The 21,273-nt window shown below is 45.0% G+C and overlaps 1 long non-coding RNA gene across 3 annotated transcripts; it reads right to left on the reverse strand.

Annotated features, from left to right (window-relative positions):
* Positions 1-547: 547 nt before the first annotated feature.
* Positions 548-18,174, reverse strand: LOC144124699 (uncharacterized). Of its 3 annotated transcripts, XR_013313263.1 has the most exons (6): positions 18,058-18,174; positions 15,866-15,927; positions 10,995-11,286; positions 4,746-4,889; positions 3,131-4,594; positions 548-731 (listed from the first exon to the last, which is right to left on the reverse strand). It is a non-coding gene; the product is annotated as an uncharacterized LOC144124699 (long non-coding RNA). The 3 variants fall into 3 exon arrangements; XR_013313262.1 differs by lacking the exon at positions 18,058-18,174 and having other exon boundaries at positions 15,866-15,969; XR_013313264.1 differs by lacking the exons at positions 15,866-15,927; positions 18,058-18,174 and adding an exon at positions 15,722-15,838.
* Between the last annotated feature and the right edge of the window lie 3,099 nt (positions 18,175-21,273).

A 21,273-nucleotide genomic window follows, 5' to 3' on the forward strand; every position in this document is an offset into this window, starting at 1 on the left:
TGAGCTTGAATCAGTGTCAGAAAGCCCTGTCTGAGATGGCTTGACCCACAAAAAAATAGAAGACTGCGGTTCCACCTGGCATTATTTTTTGCGTGGCTGTGGCAAAGCGCCCACTGTATTTCCCTTAAATTAAAAAGAAAAGCATAACACTTAAGCCTGGTCGGTGAAGTCACTTGTGTACTGTGTGATGTTACCTCACCCAGTTTTGAATTTTTTTATATATTAGTTTCAGCATTTAATGGGGACAGTGTTTTTTTGCGTGGTAATCTATTGCAACGCATTTTTTTCACTGCATTGATTCTGTGTCTCAAATGATATGCGCGGTGCACATCGGGCACTTTTTCGAATCATTTGTTAAGCAACCTTTGCCCACAGCATCGTTTGCCGGAATATTGTTATAAGGCACAGGTAACGCTACTTAAGAGAGCAACAGTAGAAAAACAATGCACTCCAGGAGAAAATAGCAATGTGCTCAGGCACAGCGGGAGAGAAGGCTCTTAGTTGCCAGAAAATGGTGAGTAAATGCTCAAAACGTTTTGTCACGATCAAAGATGTCTTCTCTGGAATGCGCTTTTACTTTTTATTTTCCTTCACGGATGACACCGCGGATCGGCGTTCTATGAATTGAGTCCTTAGGCCCAGGAACAAGCACAGTAAAAAGGAGAAAAAGATTGTTCCTCCCATTAGTTGAAGCAGACCATCATATGAACCTTTTCTGTCCCGAAAGAATCCTGCGCAGAATGTAAGTACGGACATGTTATTTCGCGCACTTTGCTTCACCAACCAAAGTACATCACCTAGACCTATGCCGACTCTGGTACTTTTTACACGTAGGCACTGCGGGCATGAATTCAAAAATGCTGCCGTTAAATCACATTCTCCCCACTGAGTTATTAACAACGGAATCACATTAGTTATAGCTAATTTGCTACTGCTACAGAACAGCATAAATTTCAACTCATTACTGGTATAAAGGTAACATTTCCAGGCTAGGTACTACTGGAAGGCGTATTGTATGCGCCATGCATAAAATACAAACTTTTTCATGAATTATTCTCACGATAATTCATTAAATGTCTGATCATTCATGTAGTTATGTGCGAACTGAGTGTTTGGAACCAATACTGGTTTGCTTGAAGGAACGCAAGAAATACAGGCGACGAGTGTAGAAGTGAAACTTGCACATTTCGCCAGCGCTTTAGCTGTACGATTTCAGCCCCTCAAAACGCACATTTCTTAAGCTGTTTTGCCACTCCTATTAAATACGCAATGACCTGGTGTCGCGCTTGTTTTTCGTGATTAAGCATCACACATTCGACGCGCGTTGTGTGTCTCATTTGTTTCGTGGTCGTCAATAAAGTGTAAAGCTCGTTGAATGTATTATGCACAGCCAACTAGGTTCATTTCTCGTGCATTTAGTGATTAAGCATTTGGTTTTAAATAAAGTGACCAAGAATTTCAAAAGATGGGATGTTGCGCTTAGCGGATGGCTTCTGCGCACTGTAATGACTGGGTGGGCCGAGTTCGAAAAACTGCAGAACCATGTTAGCTAGTAAGGTTGGCTATCTAATTTCTAATATTAATTTTGAATAAAAGTGCGACGACAGTTGACCGTTAGTAATAACCGTCTCACTTTTGAAAAATTTGAAGGAGTGGTTAGCCTCGTGCTGCGGCTCAACAAATTTTGGCCATCGTGCACCCATGTCAAAAACCACGTGTTTTCAGCGCGCTGAATGCAACACAGATCACTAGACATCACTCAGTGACGAAGACGAAGGTGTCCCGCGACTTTCTCAGTCCCGCCTGTTCTGCGGTGTTCGCCACTGTTTGCTGTTCCGGGCCCCAGAAGAAAGATTGGCGGACGTTGCATTGCATGCGCCATAGACACGTGCTTTTCAAAACCGCGCGATGGGCATTTTTTTTCAGCCATAAAACAGATGGTGGATCCATTTTAGAAATTCCAAAAAAATTTTGCTTTTTACTAATAGCCAATTCTACATCTGCGCCTGTAATCAGGAAACTAACTTCAATAGTCACGAAGTTACATATTAGTAACTAGTTTACGTGCTGAATAGTTCACATGATTTTCCAGTTTTAAAGTGTTCATCAACAGTAGTATTATGATGCCCCAGAACCGAGCTCTTCTGTCGTGCAATCTGTTGCGGCCTGCTTTTCCCAACCTATAAGGTCATTCCTGTCTTTTCATTATACGTGTTCCGGATTTTGCGTACATATTTCTTTTTAACTAATTCGTTTCGTGACTTTTTAATTGTCACCGCTCCACTACAACGCCACGAACCAGTCGTATCCACACAAAACACAGAAAACTGGCACGTTTTTCGTTTCCGAACAAATTATAAGAACCAGCCATTGAAACATAACCTCCCCTCACCGCTGACGAAGTATAAATTTGACGCTAAGCCCAGAAGAAATGACTTGCGGGAACAATTTCTGAACGCTCAGTAAAAGTCTAAATGTCTGTCCAATTTTTGATCATATTCTGTTTTTTTAATCAAATACTGACGTACATTGCATGATTACGTCTCCTACGATAGTTCGTTTTCGAAAATGTAATATGTCCGGTATGTGATAGGTTCTATAGAGTGAGATTTTTTTATACACTTTTTTTATACGTGTTTTTCTTATTCATAATATTGCGTATAATATTGTTTTTTGTCATATTGCAATCATGTATCGGCACTGCTCTACCTTGCTATGGTCTCGTCAAGCTGCTCCGAGCAGCTTTTTGCCCAAGAGCTCCAGCCATGTATGTATGGGGTGAAATAAATGAATTGAATTGAATTATTTCTTATCCTATATGCCAGAATTCACCTGGTTTCTGAATATGTTAATGTTTGTAGTTTTCTTGTGTGTCATGTCACATACGCGTACGCCTGCGGCAAAATTAAACAATCAATGTTTAAGGAAATGCGTGACGGGATGATAAAGAGATTTGAAGAAAAATTTATCTCTTTATTCATAAGAACTTGCTTAACATAAAGCTCGCCTTGCTGTTATGTAAATATTTGTATTATGTTTTAAGCCCGCTTGCAGTGTACGCTTCTAAAAATATAGATGCCGCCGAATATACTTGACACCAGATTACAAGGCGCTATTGCGCAGAGCTTACCTATAACTAGAGGTGCAACGAACGCTCCTCCGCTTGTCACGCCTGCTGCAACGCCGTAGGCGATCGGAAGGTTGCGAAGGCCGACCTCAGTTGAGATAATTTGTGGCAAGGCAACCATTACGTAGCCCATTGGTAGCCCTAGCAGAACGAGAAGCACTGAAAAGGCGATTTTCACTTTCACGAAAGGTGCCGCAATACCAATGACTGCCATGCCAAAGTAGGAAACAGTCATGAGACTAAAAGGTGCCAGGAGTCCATGGTCGGTAAGGAGCGGAATTAGGAGCCGGCCTACTGTGTCGGTCACCGAGAAAAGAGTAACTATATGCGTGGCACTTGCAGCGCTGACGCCCACATCCATGGCGCAGTCTACCATTATTGACATCATTGTGTCTAGAAAAAATGTATACGAAAGATACCCCAGAACGTGAATGTAAAACCTGGGCATTGATAAGACTTGTTTGAAGCTGCTTAATATAGATCTCGAATTTGCATGGGCTGCACTTGTCTCTTCGCTCGAGAAGCGTCTTAACGTCACAGTCAAGGAAGCTACGGGGAGAACAATTTCTGCGTGTTTGTTGATTTCATGGCTTTTAACGCTATTTCCCCGCGTAACGCTATTTCTCTGCGTAATAGTAACTGGATAGAGATGATTCCTCGCGCTTGTCCCAGTTTCAGCTTCAAAGCCACACGAATGAGCAAGCTCCCCAAAGCTAGGATCACAGTCTTGGACATCACTGCAATTATTTATTTGAGTAAACTTTACGAAGCCAGATGTAGTTCCTACATTTTTCAAACACGCATGACCGTTCATTTTCTCGCTTTCAGCAGGAAAGTATTTCTCCCTCTTGAGGTCATCCTGAAGGTTGGTTACGCCAAGAACAGTTTCTGTTATCGGAAAAGGTTTCAATTCTGATGTCTGAAGTCGAGTATCGTTCTTATCGCTTTCCACGAACTGAACACCTTGCGGTGCTTTGATAAGCCCGTTGCTTACCGAAAACACACTATTTGCTGATGGCGCGGGAGCTTCAGCCCAAGTTTTAGATGTAGTCTGAAGAGCGTTTAAGGCAGCACCCTGCGCAACAGAGAATGGCGCATACGAGAGCTCCGACGTGTTATCGGCCCCCCTGCTGTAGGCGTTGAGTGTCACAGACCTGCCTTCGTCATCACCTGGTAGACACATGCCATGATGCGTCCAGGCGTTATTTGTTTGCACATTTGCGTCTGCCCAGAGCGGCTTGCGAAAGAAAACTGAAAGAACGGGAATATTTAACATCGTGGCTCCTGCAAGAGCTAACGTCGTCTTCAGGCCGTATTCCGCTAGCGACCATTCGTAAATGTTGGTAAAAAACAGGGATGCTGTGGATGAGCCAGCTAGATTAAGACCAAGCGCTGCTCCTCGTCTCTTCCTGAAGTACTGGTTGATCAGCACAATCAAGCACGGCAGAAGGACTCCATGTCCGGAACCTGCACATGTGTACACGCGGCACTTGTAGTTGGAAGGATCTCTTCCATGAAACGGCTTTGGGTAATAAACGGAGATCCATGTCATGGTGTCAGAAAAAGCTTCAAAAGGAAAATCGTTCAAAGTACTTCGGCTTTACACTCACTGGCTTACCTGCTAAAATTCCAATCGAAAACACCAAGAATGGTACTCCTGTCGCAAATGCTGATGCCAAGCATCCTGCTGAAATCAGAATCCCTCCGAGGGCGGTAGCCCGTCGCACACCGAAAGCCTGTATTAGGGCTCCAGCAGGAAGACCTGCGTTGAAAAATGTGGAATGCGCGTCATGTCTCAGGAGCTGGCCGACATGTCAGGAGCTATGAGCCGTGTCTTTTCACCTGACGTCCTATTGACGACACAAACTTCACAATATTAGCGACATAAACTTGGGAACTTTACATTTTTGCGCAGTGAAGTTTGTGACAGTTGAGAAAAAATAAAGCGTTTTACTTAAAATATAGAACGCAATACACTGACCCAGTCTGTTCTGATGCCAAATCACTTTTGACGCGGTGATTGTAGCAGCGTTAAAATGAAATAAAGAACTATTTAGGCAAGATAGTAATGTGCTCCAGGCCCGCCATGACTCACTAGGTGCTGAGATAATTGTATATACTACTTTCGAAAAAAGCCAAAAAAAAGCTAGAATATTGCAAGTCTCAAAGCTAAGAAGTTGGTTCTAGCAAATATCATTTTCATGTAAAGAGCAGTTTAACTGCTCTCAGATATGCTGAAAATACAGTTCATATCTCTCTATCTGACTAGAACCTCTTCCATGGAGGCCGCAATGAAGCATACACAGAACAGTTGTCCTCCATTGAAGTTTCGTTGTTATATCTTTTCTATATTGGTATACACATGTGTTATATCTATTCTATACATGTATAGCAGGTGTGTCAGGGAAGAAAGTAACACTAAAAAAAGTTCTTATGAGGTAAAAATATGGCATTTTAAGCATAGTATTACCAGTGTTCGCCGACACCAGAAAACAGGCAAGTTTTGAGTAGGAAACTGGTTAGCAAATTTTTGATAATTATCTTTTTAACTGTCAGAGTTACGCGCCTAGTTGCTATTAGAAATTTGTAGCCGGTCGATAGTAATAACGTATCAGTTTTTAGAATTTAGAAAACGCGATTACTGTTGGCGCTGTGGCTCGACCAGATTTGGCTTTTCTGACTAGTTACGTGCGCTAGGAAGGTTGTTTTGCCTGCATGCTTTTCGAAAGCGCATGCACTTGACACGATGTAACCAAATTTTTCGAGGGACAGCGCCGAGGATATTCGCGTTTTTTAAATTCTAAAAACTAATATAGATATTAAGGCGAAAACCTTTAGTGACTTATACTCGCGGTGACCGTCCGTCTGGTCACGTGACCTCGCGGTGTTCGTCCGTTACATCCTAGGTCACCTGACCGTGCCCGTCCGTCACATCGGTAACTAGGTCACGGGACCTTGTCACGTGATCACAGCTGTACCTGTAAACTTTGGACCTTGGCACGTGCCGGAAGTCTTAACTCGGGAACTAAAAAGGTTAGAAGAACCGCTGAAGAATGGTTGCTTCAGATAGAGGAGTACCGCACCCAACCCGCAACCCGGCTACGGAGCCAGTGTCCAGTTACCGTCACAGTCTTTCGTTAGGCTGGAATGCCAACCCGGAGTGCATCGCATGTGGTACTGCACAGCATTCCAACTCACCTGCTACCTCCCACGCGTATGCCGAGCAATCTTAATCACTACGACACAGCTCTGGTGCTGGTACAGGGTTCAGTTAAGGTTTATATACAGTAATGACATTGAATGATAATGAATTCTACGTGGGAAATTCAAATCAGGGCAATGAGTCACCCTAGCGCGTGTCAGTGCCAAAGCCAAGATCATCTTGTCCGACAGTAAGGCAGCTGTTCACAACATTTGCAAGGGGGTGGTCTTCAGTCAAGTCGCCAACTTACTAAGATACACCTCAAGCAGACAGGTCTGCCTCATATCGGTTCTCGCTCATGAGGGCATTCCGGGGAATGAGGCTGCTCACAGCTTTGCTCGAGAATTATACACCCGAGCTGCTCTGGAAGTGCCCCTGAGTGGAAATGAAGACCCTCTCATAACGTATAAAGAAATAACCGAAACACCTAGACTGGATAGGAGAACACTCTCACTTCCGGATAGGCCACTCACTCCAAAGGAGTGCAGGGCCTCGAGGAAGCTTCAGGTTAACAGATTCTTTCCGTAGTCTGTACTACACGGTGAAGACACAGGGGAGCCTGAGTTTTGCAGTAGCTGCTACGGAATGACTTCGCAAAATCACTTAATTTGAGAGTGTCAGGATTTTCCTGGGGCTTAATCAGAAAGCATCCCAGACCTTGCCACTTGGGAAGAGCTGATCCGGAGCCACGACCCGGATCAGCGAAGACTCATCATCCGTCGGGCGGAGACAGCTTACTACAAGACTCCCTCCGCGGTCTCTGATGCTGAGAGCCGGCTGGGAGGCACCCCCTCCTAACTTCTGCGGCCCGACCGTGAGGCCCCATGATGACGGAAGTAAAATTCATTCATTCATTCGCAAACGGCTTTCGCCTTCCCGCACTTAAGAGAAAGCGGCTCCTACGAATTTTTACTAACGGTCGACTACAAATCTCTCCATTAGATATCCCTCACCTCACAAAAATCTCCACCAGCGGGAAGTGGTGTATTGGAGACAGCTATAAACGGGAACTCTCCCGAATCTAAACATGCTAAGCAAGATCCACCCAGGGCTATATAGCAGCAAATGCCCTTGGTGCGAGGACAAAGCCACAATAATTCATATAACGTATTGTGAAAACAGAACAAATGCGGCTGCAATAAACAGAATCCCGCTTGCGGAGCAGTGGGAGAGGATGCTTTCCAGCGAAGATCCGGCGGTCCAGGCAGGACTGGTCCGGAAAGCCTACCTGGCGGCAACACTCAGTGAAGCCCTGGACTAGGGGCTCCAACCCTGCCATAAGAGCCACAGACCACATCAAAAGATGCCAAGAGTGCCTCTACACCGAGACCCACCGCTATATTTTTGTGAATAACGTTATTACTACTACTACAAATCCCTAATTGCAATCAGGTGCCTATCGGTAATAGTTAAAACGTAACTATTACAATTAGTTTATGACTTTACTAGCTAAGATGATTCGCCTTTTTTGACGTCTGTCAACACTGGTATTGCCATATTTCTAAAAGTTACTAAAAATCTTCTCTGAAACACCTGGTACAGGCATATGCCATGAAACCGACCACAGTAACTTGTTCATCAATATCTTCAAGACGGCTTTTAAACTGCTGCATAGTACTTTGTTAAACACAGAAGGAAACTCTAGCCAGGATGCACGTTAGTGTGGCACTTTATGTAGTACTTCATTCGTAGTACTTCCCACATTTCAAAGATACTGTGAAGTCGGGACCAGGCGTATCAAATTAAAACAAGAGTGGCATTACGGCTGCCCAGCATACAACATTAGTGTCAACAAGTAGTACATGTGATGATGTCTGCAGAGCACATAAATAATTACGCGGGGTTTCCTGCTTTCTTATGGCACAAATTCGGCCATGTATAACATTGAATGAGGCACATTTCAACTCATTCGAAACGCGGATATGTTTATGCGAGGCGCTCAGGTTCCACATACAAGTTCCACTTAAAAATATTTTTGCGACAAGTGCGAACTTGCATGTAGCACTTATAAATTCATACGTGACACTTCTGTAATGCATACAATAATTCGTATTAAAGTTGTATACAGAGCACGCTTTTGACGCTTGTAACTAATGCGCAGCGCACATGAATTCATAGAACGTATATAAAAATGATTCGAGACTTTCGAGGGGGATATGCTTTTCTACACGATTTTAAACATGGTAGGAGAAGGAGAAGACCAACGCACTGCCTGAAAAAAAGCTTCTTAGTTCCGAAAAGTTAATTAAGGTCACGTACATTAAGGAGCTGTATTTTGCGAAACCACATATTTTGCACTCATGAAAAAAGCTCGTCTATATAGTGTGAATTGATTTATTACCACATATTAAAGGCCTTTCATGAGGATTTGACAGAAAAAGTATAGATGAGAAAACTGTGTGCAAGGATAAGTACCATTTTAACTCGATAGCGATAGTAGCCTATGTCGAAGAAAAAGTGGCAGGGTTTTAACGTAGATAAACAGAGTAGACGTGCGAAAGCAAGTGTTTAGCCTTGTTGGCTGGACCACTAGTTGGAACTGATTGCAATTTGATGAAGACGACGATAAGCAATGCACAGCTTGAGACTATGTTACAGCTTAACACGAGGCGTGATCGGCTGAGGAGATAGCATAGTGCTCTCGTGCAGTGGCCAGTGAAGACCTGTTTGCGCAGCCGCGGGTTCGAAACCCAATCGCGGCAATACTTATTTTATTTCTGAATGGGCTGTTGCTATGCTAGGTTTGGCCAAGGCCGCCATCGAGGTCCCCATTCCATTGGCTGAAGCTTGCGCGACGCTTCTGCGAACTAACCAAAGCTCACCAGAGTACTCTGAGATTCACACAGTATTCGTGGTTGGGACCGTGTTAAGTATTCATCATAATCGTAATCAGCCTGAATACGTCCACTGCAGGGCAAAGGCCTCTTCCGTGTCTCTCCAATTAACCCTGTCCTTTGCTAGCTGCGGCCGCCGTATCCCAGCCAACTTCTGAATCTCATCCGCGCACCTAACTTTCTGCCGCTTCCTGCTGCGCTTGCCTTCTCTTGGAATCCACTACGTTACCCTTAAGGACTAGGGGTTGTTTTGCCTTCGAAATGCATGCAATGTTCAAGCCCATTTCTTCCTCTTGATTTCGACTAGGATGTCATACAGGATGTCAGATACAGCTGTTGTACACTTTTCTCTTGAGGAATACTGGTAAACTGTCATTCACGATCTGAGAGAACCTGCCATCCTAATCGGAATCCTGTGCTAAGTAGTGCTATCGCACGAAAATTGTCGGGCGTCGGCGACCGTTTGAAGTCTGGTAGGCGGAGCGGCCGGTCTCCGGCAACCTAGGTTGGCCACTAGGGTCACGTCATCGCAACCTGTCCACCGGTCTGTTGGCAATCTTACCACCATGGCAGGTGACAGTTAAATTAATGATTCGTTGCGGGATGTTGCTCGGGAACACGGCTCACAAGACCCACAGGTGGCAGCGCGTGCCCTCGCAGGGCAGTGGCCAATCGCTTAACCGCTGCACCACGGCTACAGGAGAGGTGTGAGGACTCCCAGGGAGCTAAGAGTGCTTAGTATAGAAGTGACAATGTCGCATATATGGTCATTTACCTATTAAGCTATCGCATTATAGCTTTAAAGTGTCATGGCATGGTCTACCAACAAATCCGTCTTTTACGTTGCGGCTACTAGCTATGACGTAATTATGCGTACTTAAAAAAAGAACCAGGGCTCTACGCACGCATTTGAGCTAGAAATTGTAATTAGAAGTCATCGGTTGCAAGCTCCTCCCCGTGGCAGTGACGGACATATTGAAGCAGCCTGTGTGACGTCATAAACTGACATCGCCTTCGCCTGCTGCCACGCGCGGTCGGTGCGGAGCAGAGCGCGACTACCTGAGCGGCCCCGTGGCAGATTGTGGCAGACGGGTCAGAAGCTATACGCAACAGGCAAGGAGACAGTCCTTTGCCTCCTTCCACCTCTTACCCCACCGCAACCCAAGCCTGAACAACTCACTCCCCTATGATCACTACGCGAAGTTCAGTCGTTCTGTCGCGAGCAAGCACGTGACTGTCAGTCTATGTCGCCACGAACCGCGAGCGCGCCACTGCTGCTCGACTGCCACACGGTTCAGGAGAACGTCTAAAAATTCAATCACAAATTACTAGCCGCACCAAATGAGCTCATATTTGGTCCAGAGATCTATATCGAACGACATCAATGAACAGCTTGAGTATGAAAAATAGTGTTATGATCCCTTTAAGGCGGAGCTTAAGTGTCCCCTCCAGTTTTGGGCTACCGAGCGTGTTGTCACTATAAAAAAACAAAAGCACATAATCAGCAACCTGAATTCCTCATAAGATTCCGTACACCTGTATAAATCGTAGCCGAGCAGTACGTCACAACCTGCGTCGCTCATACTGATAGGACTCGAGCGGGGAGCTGCGCGGTGTGTTAAGCGTAACAGCAAAGTAAGCCGCCCAGGAAAGAGCGACAAACATAAAAAAGCAATGCATAGATTCTTAGTTAGGTTTTGCTGAAGGGAACCAATTGGGGCCGAGACGTTAATGGTATATGTGTTATAGTGGTGGCCTAAAAACATCGAAGTGAATGGGAAATGTTCCTTCCCAGTCTGCGAATGCCCTCAGCATAAGGCAGTTCTCTTACTTGATAGGTTTGCGATGCCGCCGTAGATGGCGAATGGTATCGCTGCTTCAGCCCTTGTGGCGCCGTACGTGGACAAGATGGAGGCGAAGAAGAGGGAGGAGCAGCGGAAGAACGATGAGTAGAGGAGGCTCACCACGAACGCTAGTGCAGCGATAAACCAGCAGAACGGACCGTCAGGAGCAGGTGACGTTCCAACGGATGCTTGTTCAAGCTTCGAGCAATCTTCACTTGGCAACGGGCCTCCGACGGATTTTTTATCACGACGAGGCAACGTACTCTGGCCAGCCTGAGACTGCAGGAAAAATTCATTTATTGTGTATGCATTGGATTTCCCTTCTTAAATGCCAATTGAAAGACAACGAAAACCACGCTGAATTCATAAAGCAGTCCTCAGCCAATCCCCATATGTGAGCATGTGCCATTGTACGAGGGCAACAGCAACAACAGTCCTCAGCAATCATTTTAAGGCACTGAGATAGACAACACAAACCATGGCCAAAATTGAATTTGAAAACTGCTGCGAACGGTAGAGCGAGGAGAGGGAATTTAGAGTCCTTCAGAAACAAATTGGACCGACATTTCGACACGAGGTCGTGTCGAAACGTGTAAACGAAACAAAGACCTCTTGTGAAAACTTTGGCAAGCGGACAAAGGGCAAAATTTTAGAACGCTCCTTAGATATGCTATTCCTTAACTTAAATGAGGATCGCTCCATGCTTCCTAATCCCATGGAAGCATCGATGGAAGCCATCAAATTTTAGAATCGCTCTTAGGTGCTGCTTGGGTAAGGAGGCACTCGAGCGGCGAGGAACCGCTTATACCCGTCTGGTGTCGAGAATATGCGTATAATAATAGACGCATATTTGTATAAAAGGGGATAAAGAAACAACCAGATAGAACTTTTTGCTGGGCTAGTTGGTGCATGTTACTAAGAAAAGAAGCGCCAACAGGGACAAGACGTGTCACTTCTTACGTCTTGTCTCTGTTGGCGCTTATTTTCTTAGAAACAACCAGATAGCTATAATTTTGTATTTATATTGAGGTATGCGCGCCTGCGCGCGGGCGGTATGCATTTTACGCGCACCGTAATATCCGGTTTCATCTACCAGCCACGAGTCATCGTCCACCCCTAAAAAGTGCAACGAGCGGGCCTCGCAATTTGCGCAGGTTTGACTGCCAAACCTCCTCCCCTGCAGAGCTGCCATTTTGCGACGCAAGCAGTGGATTTCGCGGACACTAAAGCGCTGTTTTGAGAGGCTTACGAGCAAGATGACATGCCGTGATTAAAGTTGAGTGTATCTCTTGTCAAGCCACTCTAGATGGAACAAAAAAATTACGAGACAATTTGGCAACTGAAGTGTTGAGAGGCGAAAGCCGACCATTCTGTGAAAATTTTCACTATGCCGTGACTACTTCCGGTGGATGTGACGTCACACCGTTCCCGTAGCTATATTGACGGTCCGCGCTTTTTCGACGCAATTTCGACATTTTTGCCTATAATTAATTAACTAATTACTCTAAAGTCATTAAATTTTTTTTCTACATAAATTTTTTTCTCATCTATCTGAAGCAAGCACCATTATTTTTCTGCTACCTTTCTTAGTTCCCGAGTTAGACGTGTGACACCCTCTGCGAACGGACGACAGTATGAGCCATAAAAGGCTTTCGCCTTAAAATAAAGCATATTGCCTAGCTTTTACCAATGTTGTTTTATTTAGTCCCGCAGACATCGCCCACCACCAGTTTTTTTTCTATGAATTTCAGGTGGCGGGGAGAGGGGTGGGGCGAGGACGGGATATTACGGTATTGTTTCAGTGCTCTTGATGGCTTGGCAGGAAGAGATAGTTCGGCAACGTCAAATTGTTTACGGTGCAGTGCCAGCAGGGTATGTTCGCGAACCAATGTCGAAGTCTGGCGCGCGTACACATCGTATATACGCAGAATCAGCCGCACGGAAAACAAATCTTCTAAATTCGTCGAACGTGCAGGCTGCGGACACTAAGCCTAGCACGAGCGAAGTCGCCATTTTGAACTCGGCGTCGCCAGAGCAGCCAGAGTCGCCCTACAGCGAAAGCGCAGAACCAATGGTGGTGCACTGAAGAATGCGTTCATGGCAAGGAGAGACGCAAGGAAGCATGAAGGTAGTACCGCGTCTACCTCAAGAAGAGTGCGCTCCAAGGGAGGCCTCACCAGGGGCTCCTTAGTAAGGCGTGTTTAAAAACTGCCCGATGGGAGGCGAGTCTCTCCTATGGCATCCTCACTGAGGCAAGGGGGGGGGGGGGTTCTGAAATTCAGCAATAAGGCTCCGTTCCCCACCCTACATTATTATGCGTTCATAACTACTATTAGAAACACGGGTAGTGCCTTATACGCAAAAAGATATCGCATTAAGCTGGCTTTTTCGAACGAGGTAAAAAAATGGTACGGTGCTAATGTAATTAAGCCGAGTGGATGTACGAAGAATGCATTTAGCCACGTTGGCTCATGGTCTTGCTTTGCTGGGTCGTCGGCACATGTTATGTCGACGATTAAGCTCAGGTTAAACTCTGGTCGAGGTTAAGCTGATCTGATCTGTCCGCGCCGCAGATGGAAGTTGAAGACGACGATGCGCAATGCACAACGCGAGAGTGTGCTGCAGTTCAACAAGACGCGTAATCGGCAGCAGCGATAGCAAAGTGCTCTCGTGCAGTGCCCAGCGAAGCTGACGTGTTCGCATCGCCTCGGGTACGAAACCCAGTCGCGGGAATATTTATTTTATTTCTGCATGGGCTGTTACCATGCTAGGTTTGGTCAATGTTACCCTCAAAGTCTCCCTCCCATTGGCTGCAGCTTGCGCGATGCTCCTCCGATCTAGCCCCAGCTTACCCGAGTTACTCCGAGGGTTCGCGAAAGAGTTTTGGTTGGAACCGCGATAAGTAGTGCTTCCGCACTAAAAAATGAAAAAAAAGATTTCGACACTGCCACATGGTGCCCACCCTATGGAGCCCTGGTAGCGTGAAAAAATAACGCCTTGAACCTGGCACACAGTAATAATAACTGCGTAGATTCCCACCAGCAGCACAACCCAGGCCACGGTCGAATATTCCTTAGTGTGGCGTTTTTTGGAGACAGTATCTGTTTTTTAGGAGTGCTATCTCTTTATTTTAGGTTGTTTTACTTTTTTCTTTCACAAGCAGCAGCTTTAACACGAATGATTGGGCGTAGTCAAGCTGTACTTCAACATCTTTTTGCACAGGTAGCCATTTCGAAACTATGCTTAGTTGTTCAAAAATAAATTTTAATTAGATTTACCTTGATCACTGAGAGACGGTCACAAAAAGAATAGAATACATATCTAAATCATTACATAAAAACCAACGACGTTCATATTCTTGTTACTTTCTCTGTCAGGTAGGTAAATCGCTCTGAAATGGCGGACTTCCGTAAATGTACGAAACTAAATTTACGTTGGCAACCGGGAAACACAACATTAAACGAAGTGCACTGCGTTAGCCCTGCCTAAAAACTAAACATTGGCAAATTCGCATTTCAAAGCTCAGCGATATTTGTTGATGATGCATAAGGTTTCCGTTTTATGCGCAGAGATGTGCACTTACAAAGTAGGCTATTGTGTTTAAAATTGGACTGATTTGCTCTATTTTGCATTTGTAATCGGTCAAATGTGTAGCCTGCCCTGCCAGTTATGTAGGCGGGGTTATGGGACCTCCATCAGGCACGCATATGCGTTAAGTCCCAGCCTCCCCTCGTTCCCCAAAAATGAATGATAGAAACAAACAAACCTTACAAAGCTTTGCGGAAATGTAGGGCATAGAAGCGTAGTATGCCCCTGCAAAGTCTTGTAGATCAGTTTGGTTAATAACCGTGAAAACCGGTACGGACATGCATCACAAAGCGGCTATCTGTAGTGAAATTTGTGTACATTACTAGTTTTTAATTAATTATTACGTGTATTTTGTTTCTAATGCCTGTGCCATATTTTTATGCTTGTATCGCCCCCCCCCCCCCCCTATGTAATACCCTCACACGAGGGCCCTTAGGGGTATTGTAAATAAAATAAAAAATAGTGCGCTCAATAATTCCATGTTTTCCGTATGGCTCACATGAAAAACATGCGGAACAACGTAGCCAATACAAGCTATACACAAATTACATACACAAAAGTCGCAGCTCATATAGATTTCATATGACGTCATCTATATTACATGGAAATCGTATTGAATATATATGAAAGTGATAAAGAAACCGTAAGGAACACATAACTAAAGCGTGCGGCTTTTACATATCTTTTTCATATCACGGGGGTGCCCAATTGTCCCAAGTACATTAGACGCGCTAATACGGAACGTTTCAGAGGGAATATCTCTAACCTACTCGTTACCGGCTGGACAACAGCCATAATGAGACGGGGGTCTCCAAAGAGTGCTGGCCCTCTGGGCTTCTACGGCAGCAACGATATTTTGAGCGCCCTTAAATGCAAATGGTCTGTCAGTAGCAACATGCTCGGTACCGTGAGGGCTTGCGATAACACCATAACCAAAGTGCCTCGGGAGTCATACACGGTTAGGTGTAAGGTATTGAAAGAAGAAAGGCCAGAGATAAGATACAGAAAACAGGCTATTGCAAGGCCTCTAGTGAAAGAACAAGTTACAACGGAACATAAAAAGGACAAAATAATGGAGAAGGCCCGGCGGTCTGTCACGACGTGTATAGAAAGCACGTGCATTAACCTGTAGTGATGGCATTGAGGAATCGCGTACGTCTTGTGGCCGAATAGAGAGCTGAACATGGAGACGGTTGAGCACGATCGTGGATGGTCGTAAAAAAACTTTGGATAGCAAGTAACGAAATACTCTGGCTCATTTTCAACTCACCGCAAGCGTCCTGATGAAGTTCGGCGTCATGACAGAAGAGCTCGGTGATAGTAGGTGCGCAGCTGCAGAGAACAGCACGTGAAATAGTACAAAGTGAGGCGAACTCATTTGGGGTGGCGACCTATTCCTGCCAAAAGTGTGACGTCGCAAAAAGCTTAATAATGTGAATGACAGCGACAGAAAAACTGCCTGTCAAAATTCTTTTTGTGTGAATGGCACCGGTTAATTAAAGGCACAGGTTGGGTTCGTCGCTCACAGAGATAAAAAATGTGAGCGTACTGCCGGAGAGACAAGTAAACAGCACAACAGCAGAATTTTCGCCGCACGCTGTCGTACGGGACAAACAAGGAGGTATATCTTCCTGTCGGTGTATCATAAATCCGTGCAAGGACAGTCGAGAGCAGATTCCAAGGTGAGCTTCATCACAGCGTCTAATTTTCCATGTGTCAGGACAGATAAGTTTAGGTCTGGCCGCAATGAGACACTATCTTTTATCTATTTCATACTGAAGCACATATTACAGATCCGAGCAGAACAAATAGAGAAGTACATATTACAGATGGAAGCACAACATATACACAAGTACATATGACTGATGCAAGCAGAAGAAAAACAGAAGTACATATTACAAATGCAAGCAGAACAAATACAGAAGTATATATGGCAGATTCAAGCAAGACAAATACAGCAGTACATATTAAAAATGCAAGCAGAACAAACACAGAACTACATAATACAAAGGCAAGCAGAAAAAATAAAGTAAAGATTACAGATACAGGAGCAACAACAAAATGAGCAACTCAAAAGAAGCATGCAGCACCACTGTGCGCTGTCAATCATTGTGTCGGCGAATTCCACTCTATTATTTTAGACAGAAAAAAGGAAAACTTAAAAGTACGGTGTGATTGAATCTGGGTGATGTTGACGTGCGAGGTGTGTGGCTAAAGATAATACACATGGTGCCGCATCAAGCCCCAGTTTATGAGCAAGCAGATATTCTCGACGAATATTTTTCTTCTTGCCTCTAGGAGTTGGATATTGCTAGATCTCACTAGCTCAGGCAAAGAATCCAACGACGGAAATTTGGATTACTTAAATCTTGCAACATTGCTTTTTATCCTTGCAATTTTTAATATTGGTTTAGTATACGGATTCCCCACCACGCCTGCATACTCGAGCTCCGGCCTGATTAGTGAATTATAGGCGACCAGTTTAACCTGAGCGGGGGCTATCTAAAGTTTATTCGGCAAAAACCTAGTTTGCGAAAGGTGGACGAGCAGATATTTACCACATGTGAATTCCAGGACAGATTTTTATTAATGTTACACCAAGATATTTATAGATGGAGGCTTCATGTAATGATTGCCCAAGGTGATACCTGTGATAAAACGGATTTTTTTTTGTTTCATGCGAAGGAAGTTTGTTTATTCGGTGTTTAGAGTCATGCCCCATTTTTGGCACCATTCAATGATGTTAGTTAGAGAGATGTCTAGGCCAATGTTAATGTTAGAACATCTAATGTCACGATACAGCACTCAATCATCTTCCAGCAAAAGAATCTCCGCGCAAGGAACAACAGTGTCAACGATGGCATTAGCATACAGCCGAAATCATAAAGGCCTGAGTACACTCACCTGAGGCACTACAGAAGTGACTGCAAGAGCGTCCTATTCTTCTCCACCAGCTAAGGCATACTGCTTCATCGTCATCTGACTGACTGCGCCCGCTGCAGGGCAAACGCCTCTCCCATATATTTACAATTAACCCTCTCCTATGCTAGCCGCGGCTGCCCTAACCCCGCAAACTTCTTTATCTCATCCGCCAACCTAACCTTCTGCCGCCACCTTTTACGCTTCTCTTCTCTTGAAATACACTACACCTACCTACCTACCTATCTGTCTGTGTCTGTCTGCATTTGAGTGAAGTGGAGGTTAAGCGCGATTAAGCGTACACAGCATGGAAGGGGGGGGGGGGGGTGTCACTTCCCACCTGGCTATTTGTGCGCCAGCATCGTGGTCTGAATTCTAGCTTTTACGCTCTTTATGCAGGGTAACTTCACCACGACCACTCAAGGTTTTAGTAGACTCGGTTTTGTACCGGTTTTAATAGGACAAGTTGTTCTGCGCTGAACAGCTTTGGGAAAGGGATTTGATTTAGGTAATCATTAGTATGTATAGTTACTGAAAACTTACTGAGACCGTCAGTTAATTTTGATGATAGGTGATGTGGATCGATCGATGTTGGTGATCGACAGATCGATGGTGTTGATCTTGAAGTCTTCTGATGGTTCGGTGATCCGGCGACACGTTGCGGAGCCGACTGGACAACTTCGGCGCATTATGTTTTTATTGCACGCGCGCTCACAGGCGACCTGCCTTCCGATATCCCATTCGCGCCAAACACTTGCCCTTAGGGCCGTTGTACGATCGTTTCGGAGCGCCTTCCGCCACGTCCGCTTCGCGAGCGGGCCTGGCGGATCCGCCTCGTTCGGCGAACGGATGGAAAGTTGGTCAACTTCAACTTCCTGGCGGACGAGCGCATCCGGCAGGCGACCGGATTGCAGCTATTGACTGCTTTTCCCGTGACGTCAGTGACGTCTCGAGCCCCTCCGCCCTCCGCCTCGGTTCTGCCCTGCCGGGGCAAGATGGCCATCCGTCGACTGAACTGGGGAGCGCGGCCTGGGCAGTGGCAGCGATGTCGCGAAGCATATTATATTGGACACATCTTGATATTACCAGTGTTCAGAGCGACTGCAAACTTCGCCGCGTTCAGCAGTAATCATCTACGCTGACGGAGTTGACAGAGCGCCTCTTCAAACCGATGCGAGACCTGTGCAGTGGCGGTGTCACGAAGTGTTTATATGGAGCTGTTTGTGGTTGTTGCAAGCGTTTGTAATTCCTGCGAGTATCATCACGGACAGCGGCGAGTAACAGCTGCTCACGGTCAATTTCTTGTGCGTGCATGAGCTGCATAGCACAATGACAAGTGTCCGCGTGGTGCACGTGATTGCGATCGGAGCGAGTGCCTTTACGTCAAGGCAGCGAAATGTGTACCTGCGAAAGCTCACGACGGACGCCGTGCTTTCAGAACGCTGAAATGATCGTGGCGTTACGCAGCTAGTCGCATTCGTTGCGATGGTTGCAGTGATCGCTACCACACGACGTTATTTCTGCTACGTATTCATTACCATTTTCACCGCGATTCGTGCGGGCACTGTGCTCGAGTACTGCCGTGTGTGCGACGTGGCACGATCTTGGCTGCACGGCCGTCGGACTGTTTTCTGCGGCGACAAAAGCAACGACGCCATCCTTTTGCGTCTTGGTGCTCCATTCAATACATTTTGTGATTATGGGTGCTCGGGTTACGAGTGGCCGGCCGACTGTGTAACTTTTGTGAAAACATGGGTGTGCAGTGCAGATGTATCTTCGAGGGCGTCATTTCTTTTTAATTCCTGCCCGCTGTGCAGACATTTGTCTGCAATAAATATTTGCGCGATGAATGGGTGACTGAACACTTCCTCTAGCCATTTCGGTTTAGGTTGTGACAACATGGTATTACGCGATTACAAACAAGAATCATTGCCGCATTTAAACCACGGCTAGTTCACAGTGTAGAATCTCTAATATGTGTTAACTCATGAGTCTACTTTTCAATGTGCATCCACTCTGTTGCGGAAAAAATAATAACTGTGGCAGCAGCTTATGGGGTAAAAACTGTCCACAGAACAAGTCGGGCATAACGAGTCTTGATGAATATATATATATATATATATATATATATATATATATATATATATATATATATATATATATATATATATATATAAAGAAAATCTTTCCCATGGCTTTTTTTCTCTGTTTGCTTTGTCAAATTCTTGGCAATGTGAAGTTGAAGTGGAATCTTGGTTTCCACTGCAATCAGAAAAATTCGGTGATCTTGAAGCGCCTCATGAACCGTGACACTGTTTGTTGTTGATTTTGCTCACGGTCCCTTTCGATCAGAAGATCAGCAGTACGAAAGTGGATTTGTGCACAATGCTATTGTTGCAGAGCAGCTCGTGAACTCTGGTTTGCTGGTGTTAAGTAGTTATTCAGCAGCACTCCCTGGAACAGCCGCACCAGTTTGTTTAACAACACAATTTCGAAGCCTTGAGAAGGAGATTTCAGAATGCACATGCACCCTGCTACCTTCATTTGCCTGTGACTGCTTGCTACGGACATGATTACTTGTCTGCTGAGTGACGGCGATGGCGAGCAAAATCAGCTGGTTATGGAGAGTGTAGAACGCTTCCCAGATTTCCTTAATCCTCCTTACATTTTACACTAACAAAAATTTATTTGCTGACATATAGACGCATATTTGCACCTTCCCCAGTGATCGGCTAGGTTTCCTGGCCCACTTATCCTTTCACATTTGTGTGGTCACGACAGTACTATTCCTGCACAGATTCAAAGCTACAATAACAAGGCTTATTTCAGTTCTTTGAAATGTGCTAAGCATTGTTGCATGGTGGTTGGTTCTGCAATACCGACGTTGCCCTGTTTCTGAGAGTCCTGCAATATCAATGGAACCGTTGACCTGCCAAGGCAAAGACCACATTTAATTTGAACCCGTTCCTTTACTTGAATGAAATGGCTGTTACTGCTTGCATTAGCAGATTCCCCGCTTTGCATCGGCGCCTAGTTCTGTTCTTGCCCGCTGCGCATGCCTGAATCAGGAGTGTTGCATTTTTCTTTTCTTCTGCGGTGTACTCAGTATAAAAGGTGCTAACCTAGCATTGCGGGCTGCGGGGAGGCATATGTGAGGTTATAATATAAACAAGAGATTCTGTTGTTTTAATTTTAAGCAGGTTATTTAATTTTGTACATTGAGCAATTCAAGCCAGGATGTGAGACGCCGAACCCTGACAGTGATTTTTACACTACAAAGATAAGCTCTTTGGTAACCAGAAAGTGTATGAGCTGGTTAGAAGACAGTGTGCTTGGCAGTCCACGGGTTAGCATAACAGTAGCATAGCAGACAGTGGGGCAAGCATTGTGATGGCAATTCCAGTGTGCAAGAAAGGTATATGATTCAGGCAGCGTTCGATTTATCTGCTCAAATCCAAAGTTTTAAGTCTTTCCCCTCTGCACATTAATGGGACAAGAACACATGCGACAATGGGCCGTACGCATTTTCACTCTGTCCACTATGATCAGCAAGTTTCTATGTTGGCAAAGCGTAAGTAAATTGAAAAAACTTTTTTCCACAGAAATACTGCTAATAGTTTAAGTCCATATTAACGAGGACTGCACTAATGAGGAATGGCTGTATATGTGAAAGTATGGTTAATTTTTTTAGTTCTGATGATGACACAAGCAATTAATCTGTGTTACATTGAATACGAGACTAAAGAAATACATTCATCT

This window comes from Amblyomma americanum, chromosome 3 (genome assembly GCF_052857255.1).
Source record: "Amblyomma americanum isolate KBUSLIRL-KWMA chromosome 3, ASM5285725v1, whole genome shotgun sequence".
NCBI lineage: Eukaryota > Metazoa > Arthropoda > Arachnida > Ixodida > Ixodidae > Amblyomma > Amblyomma americanum.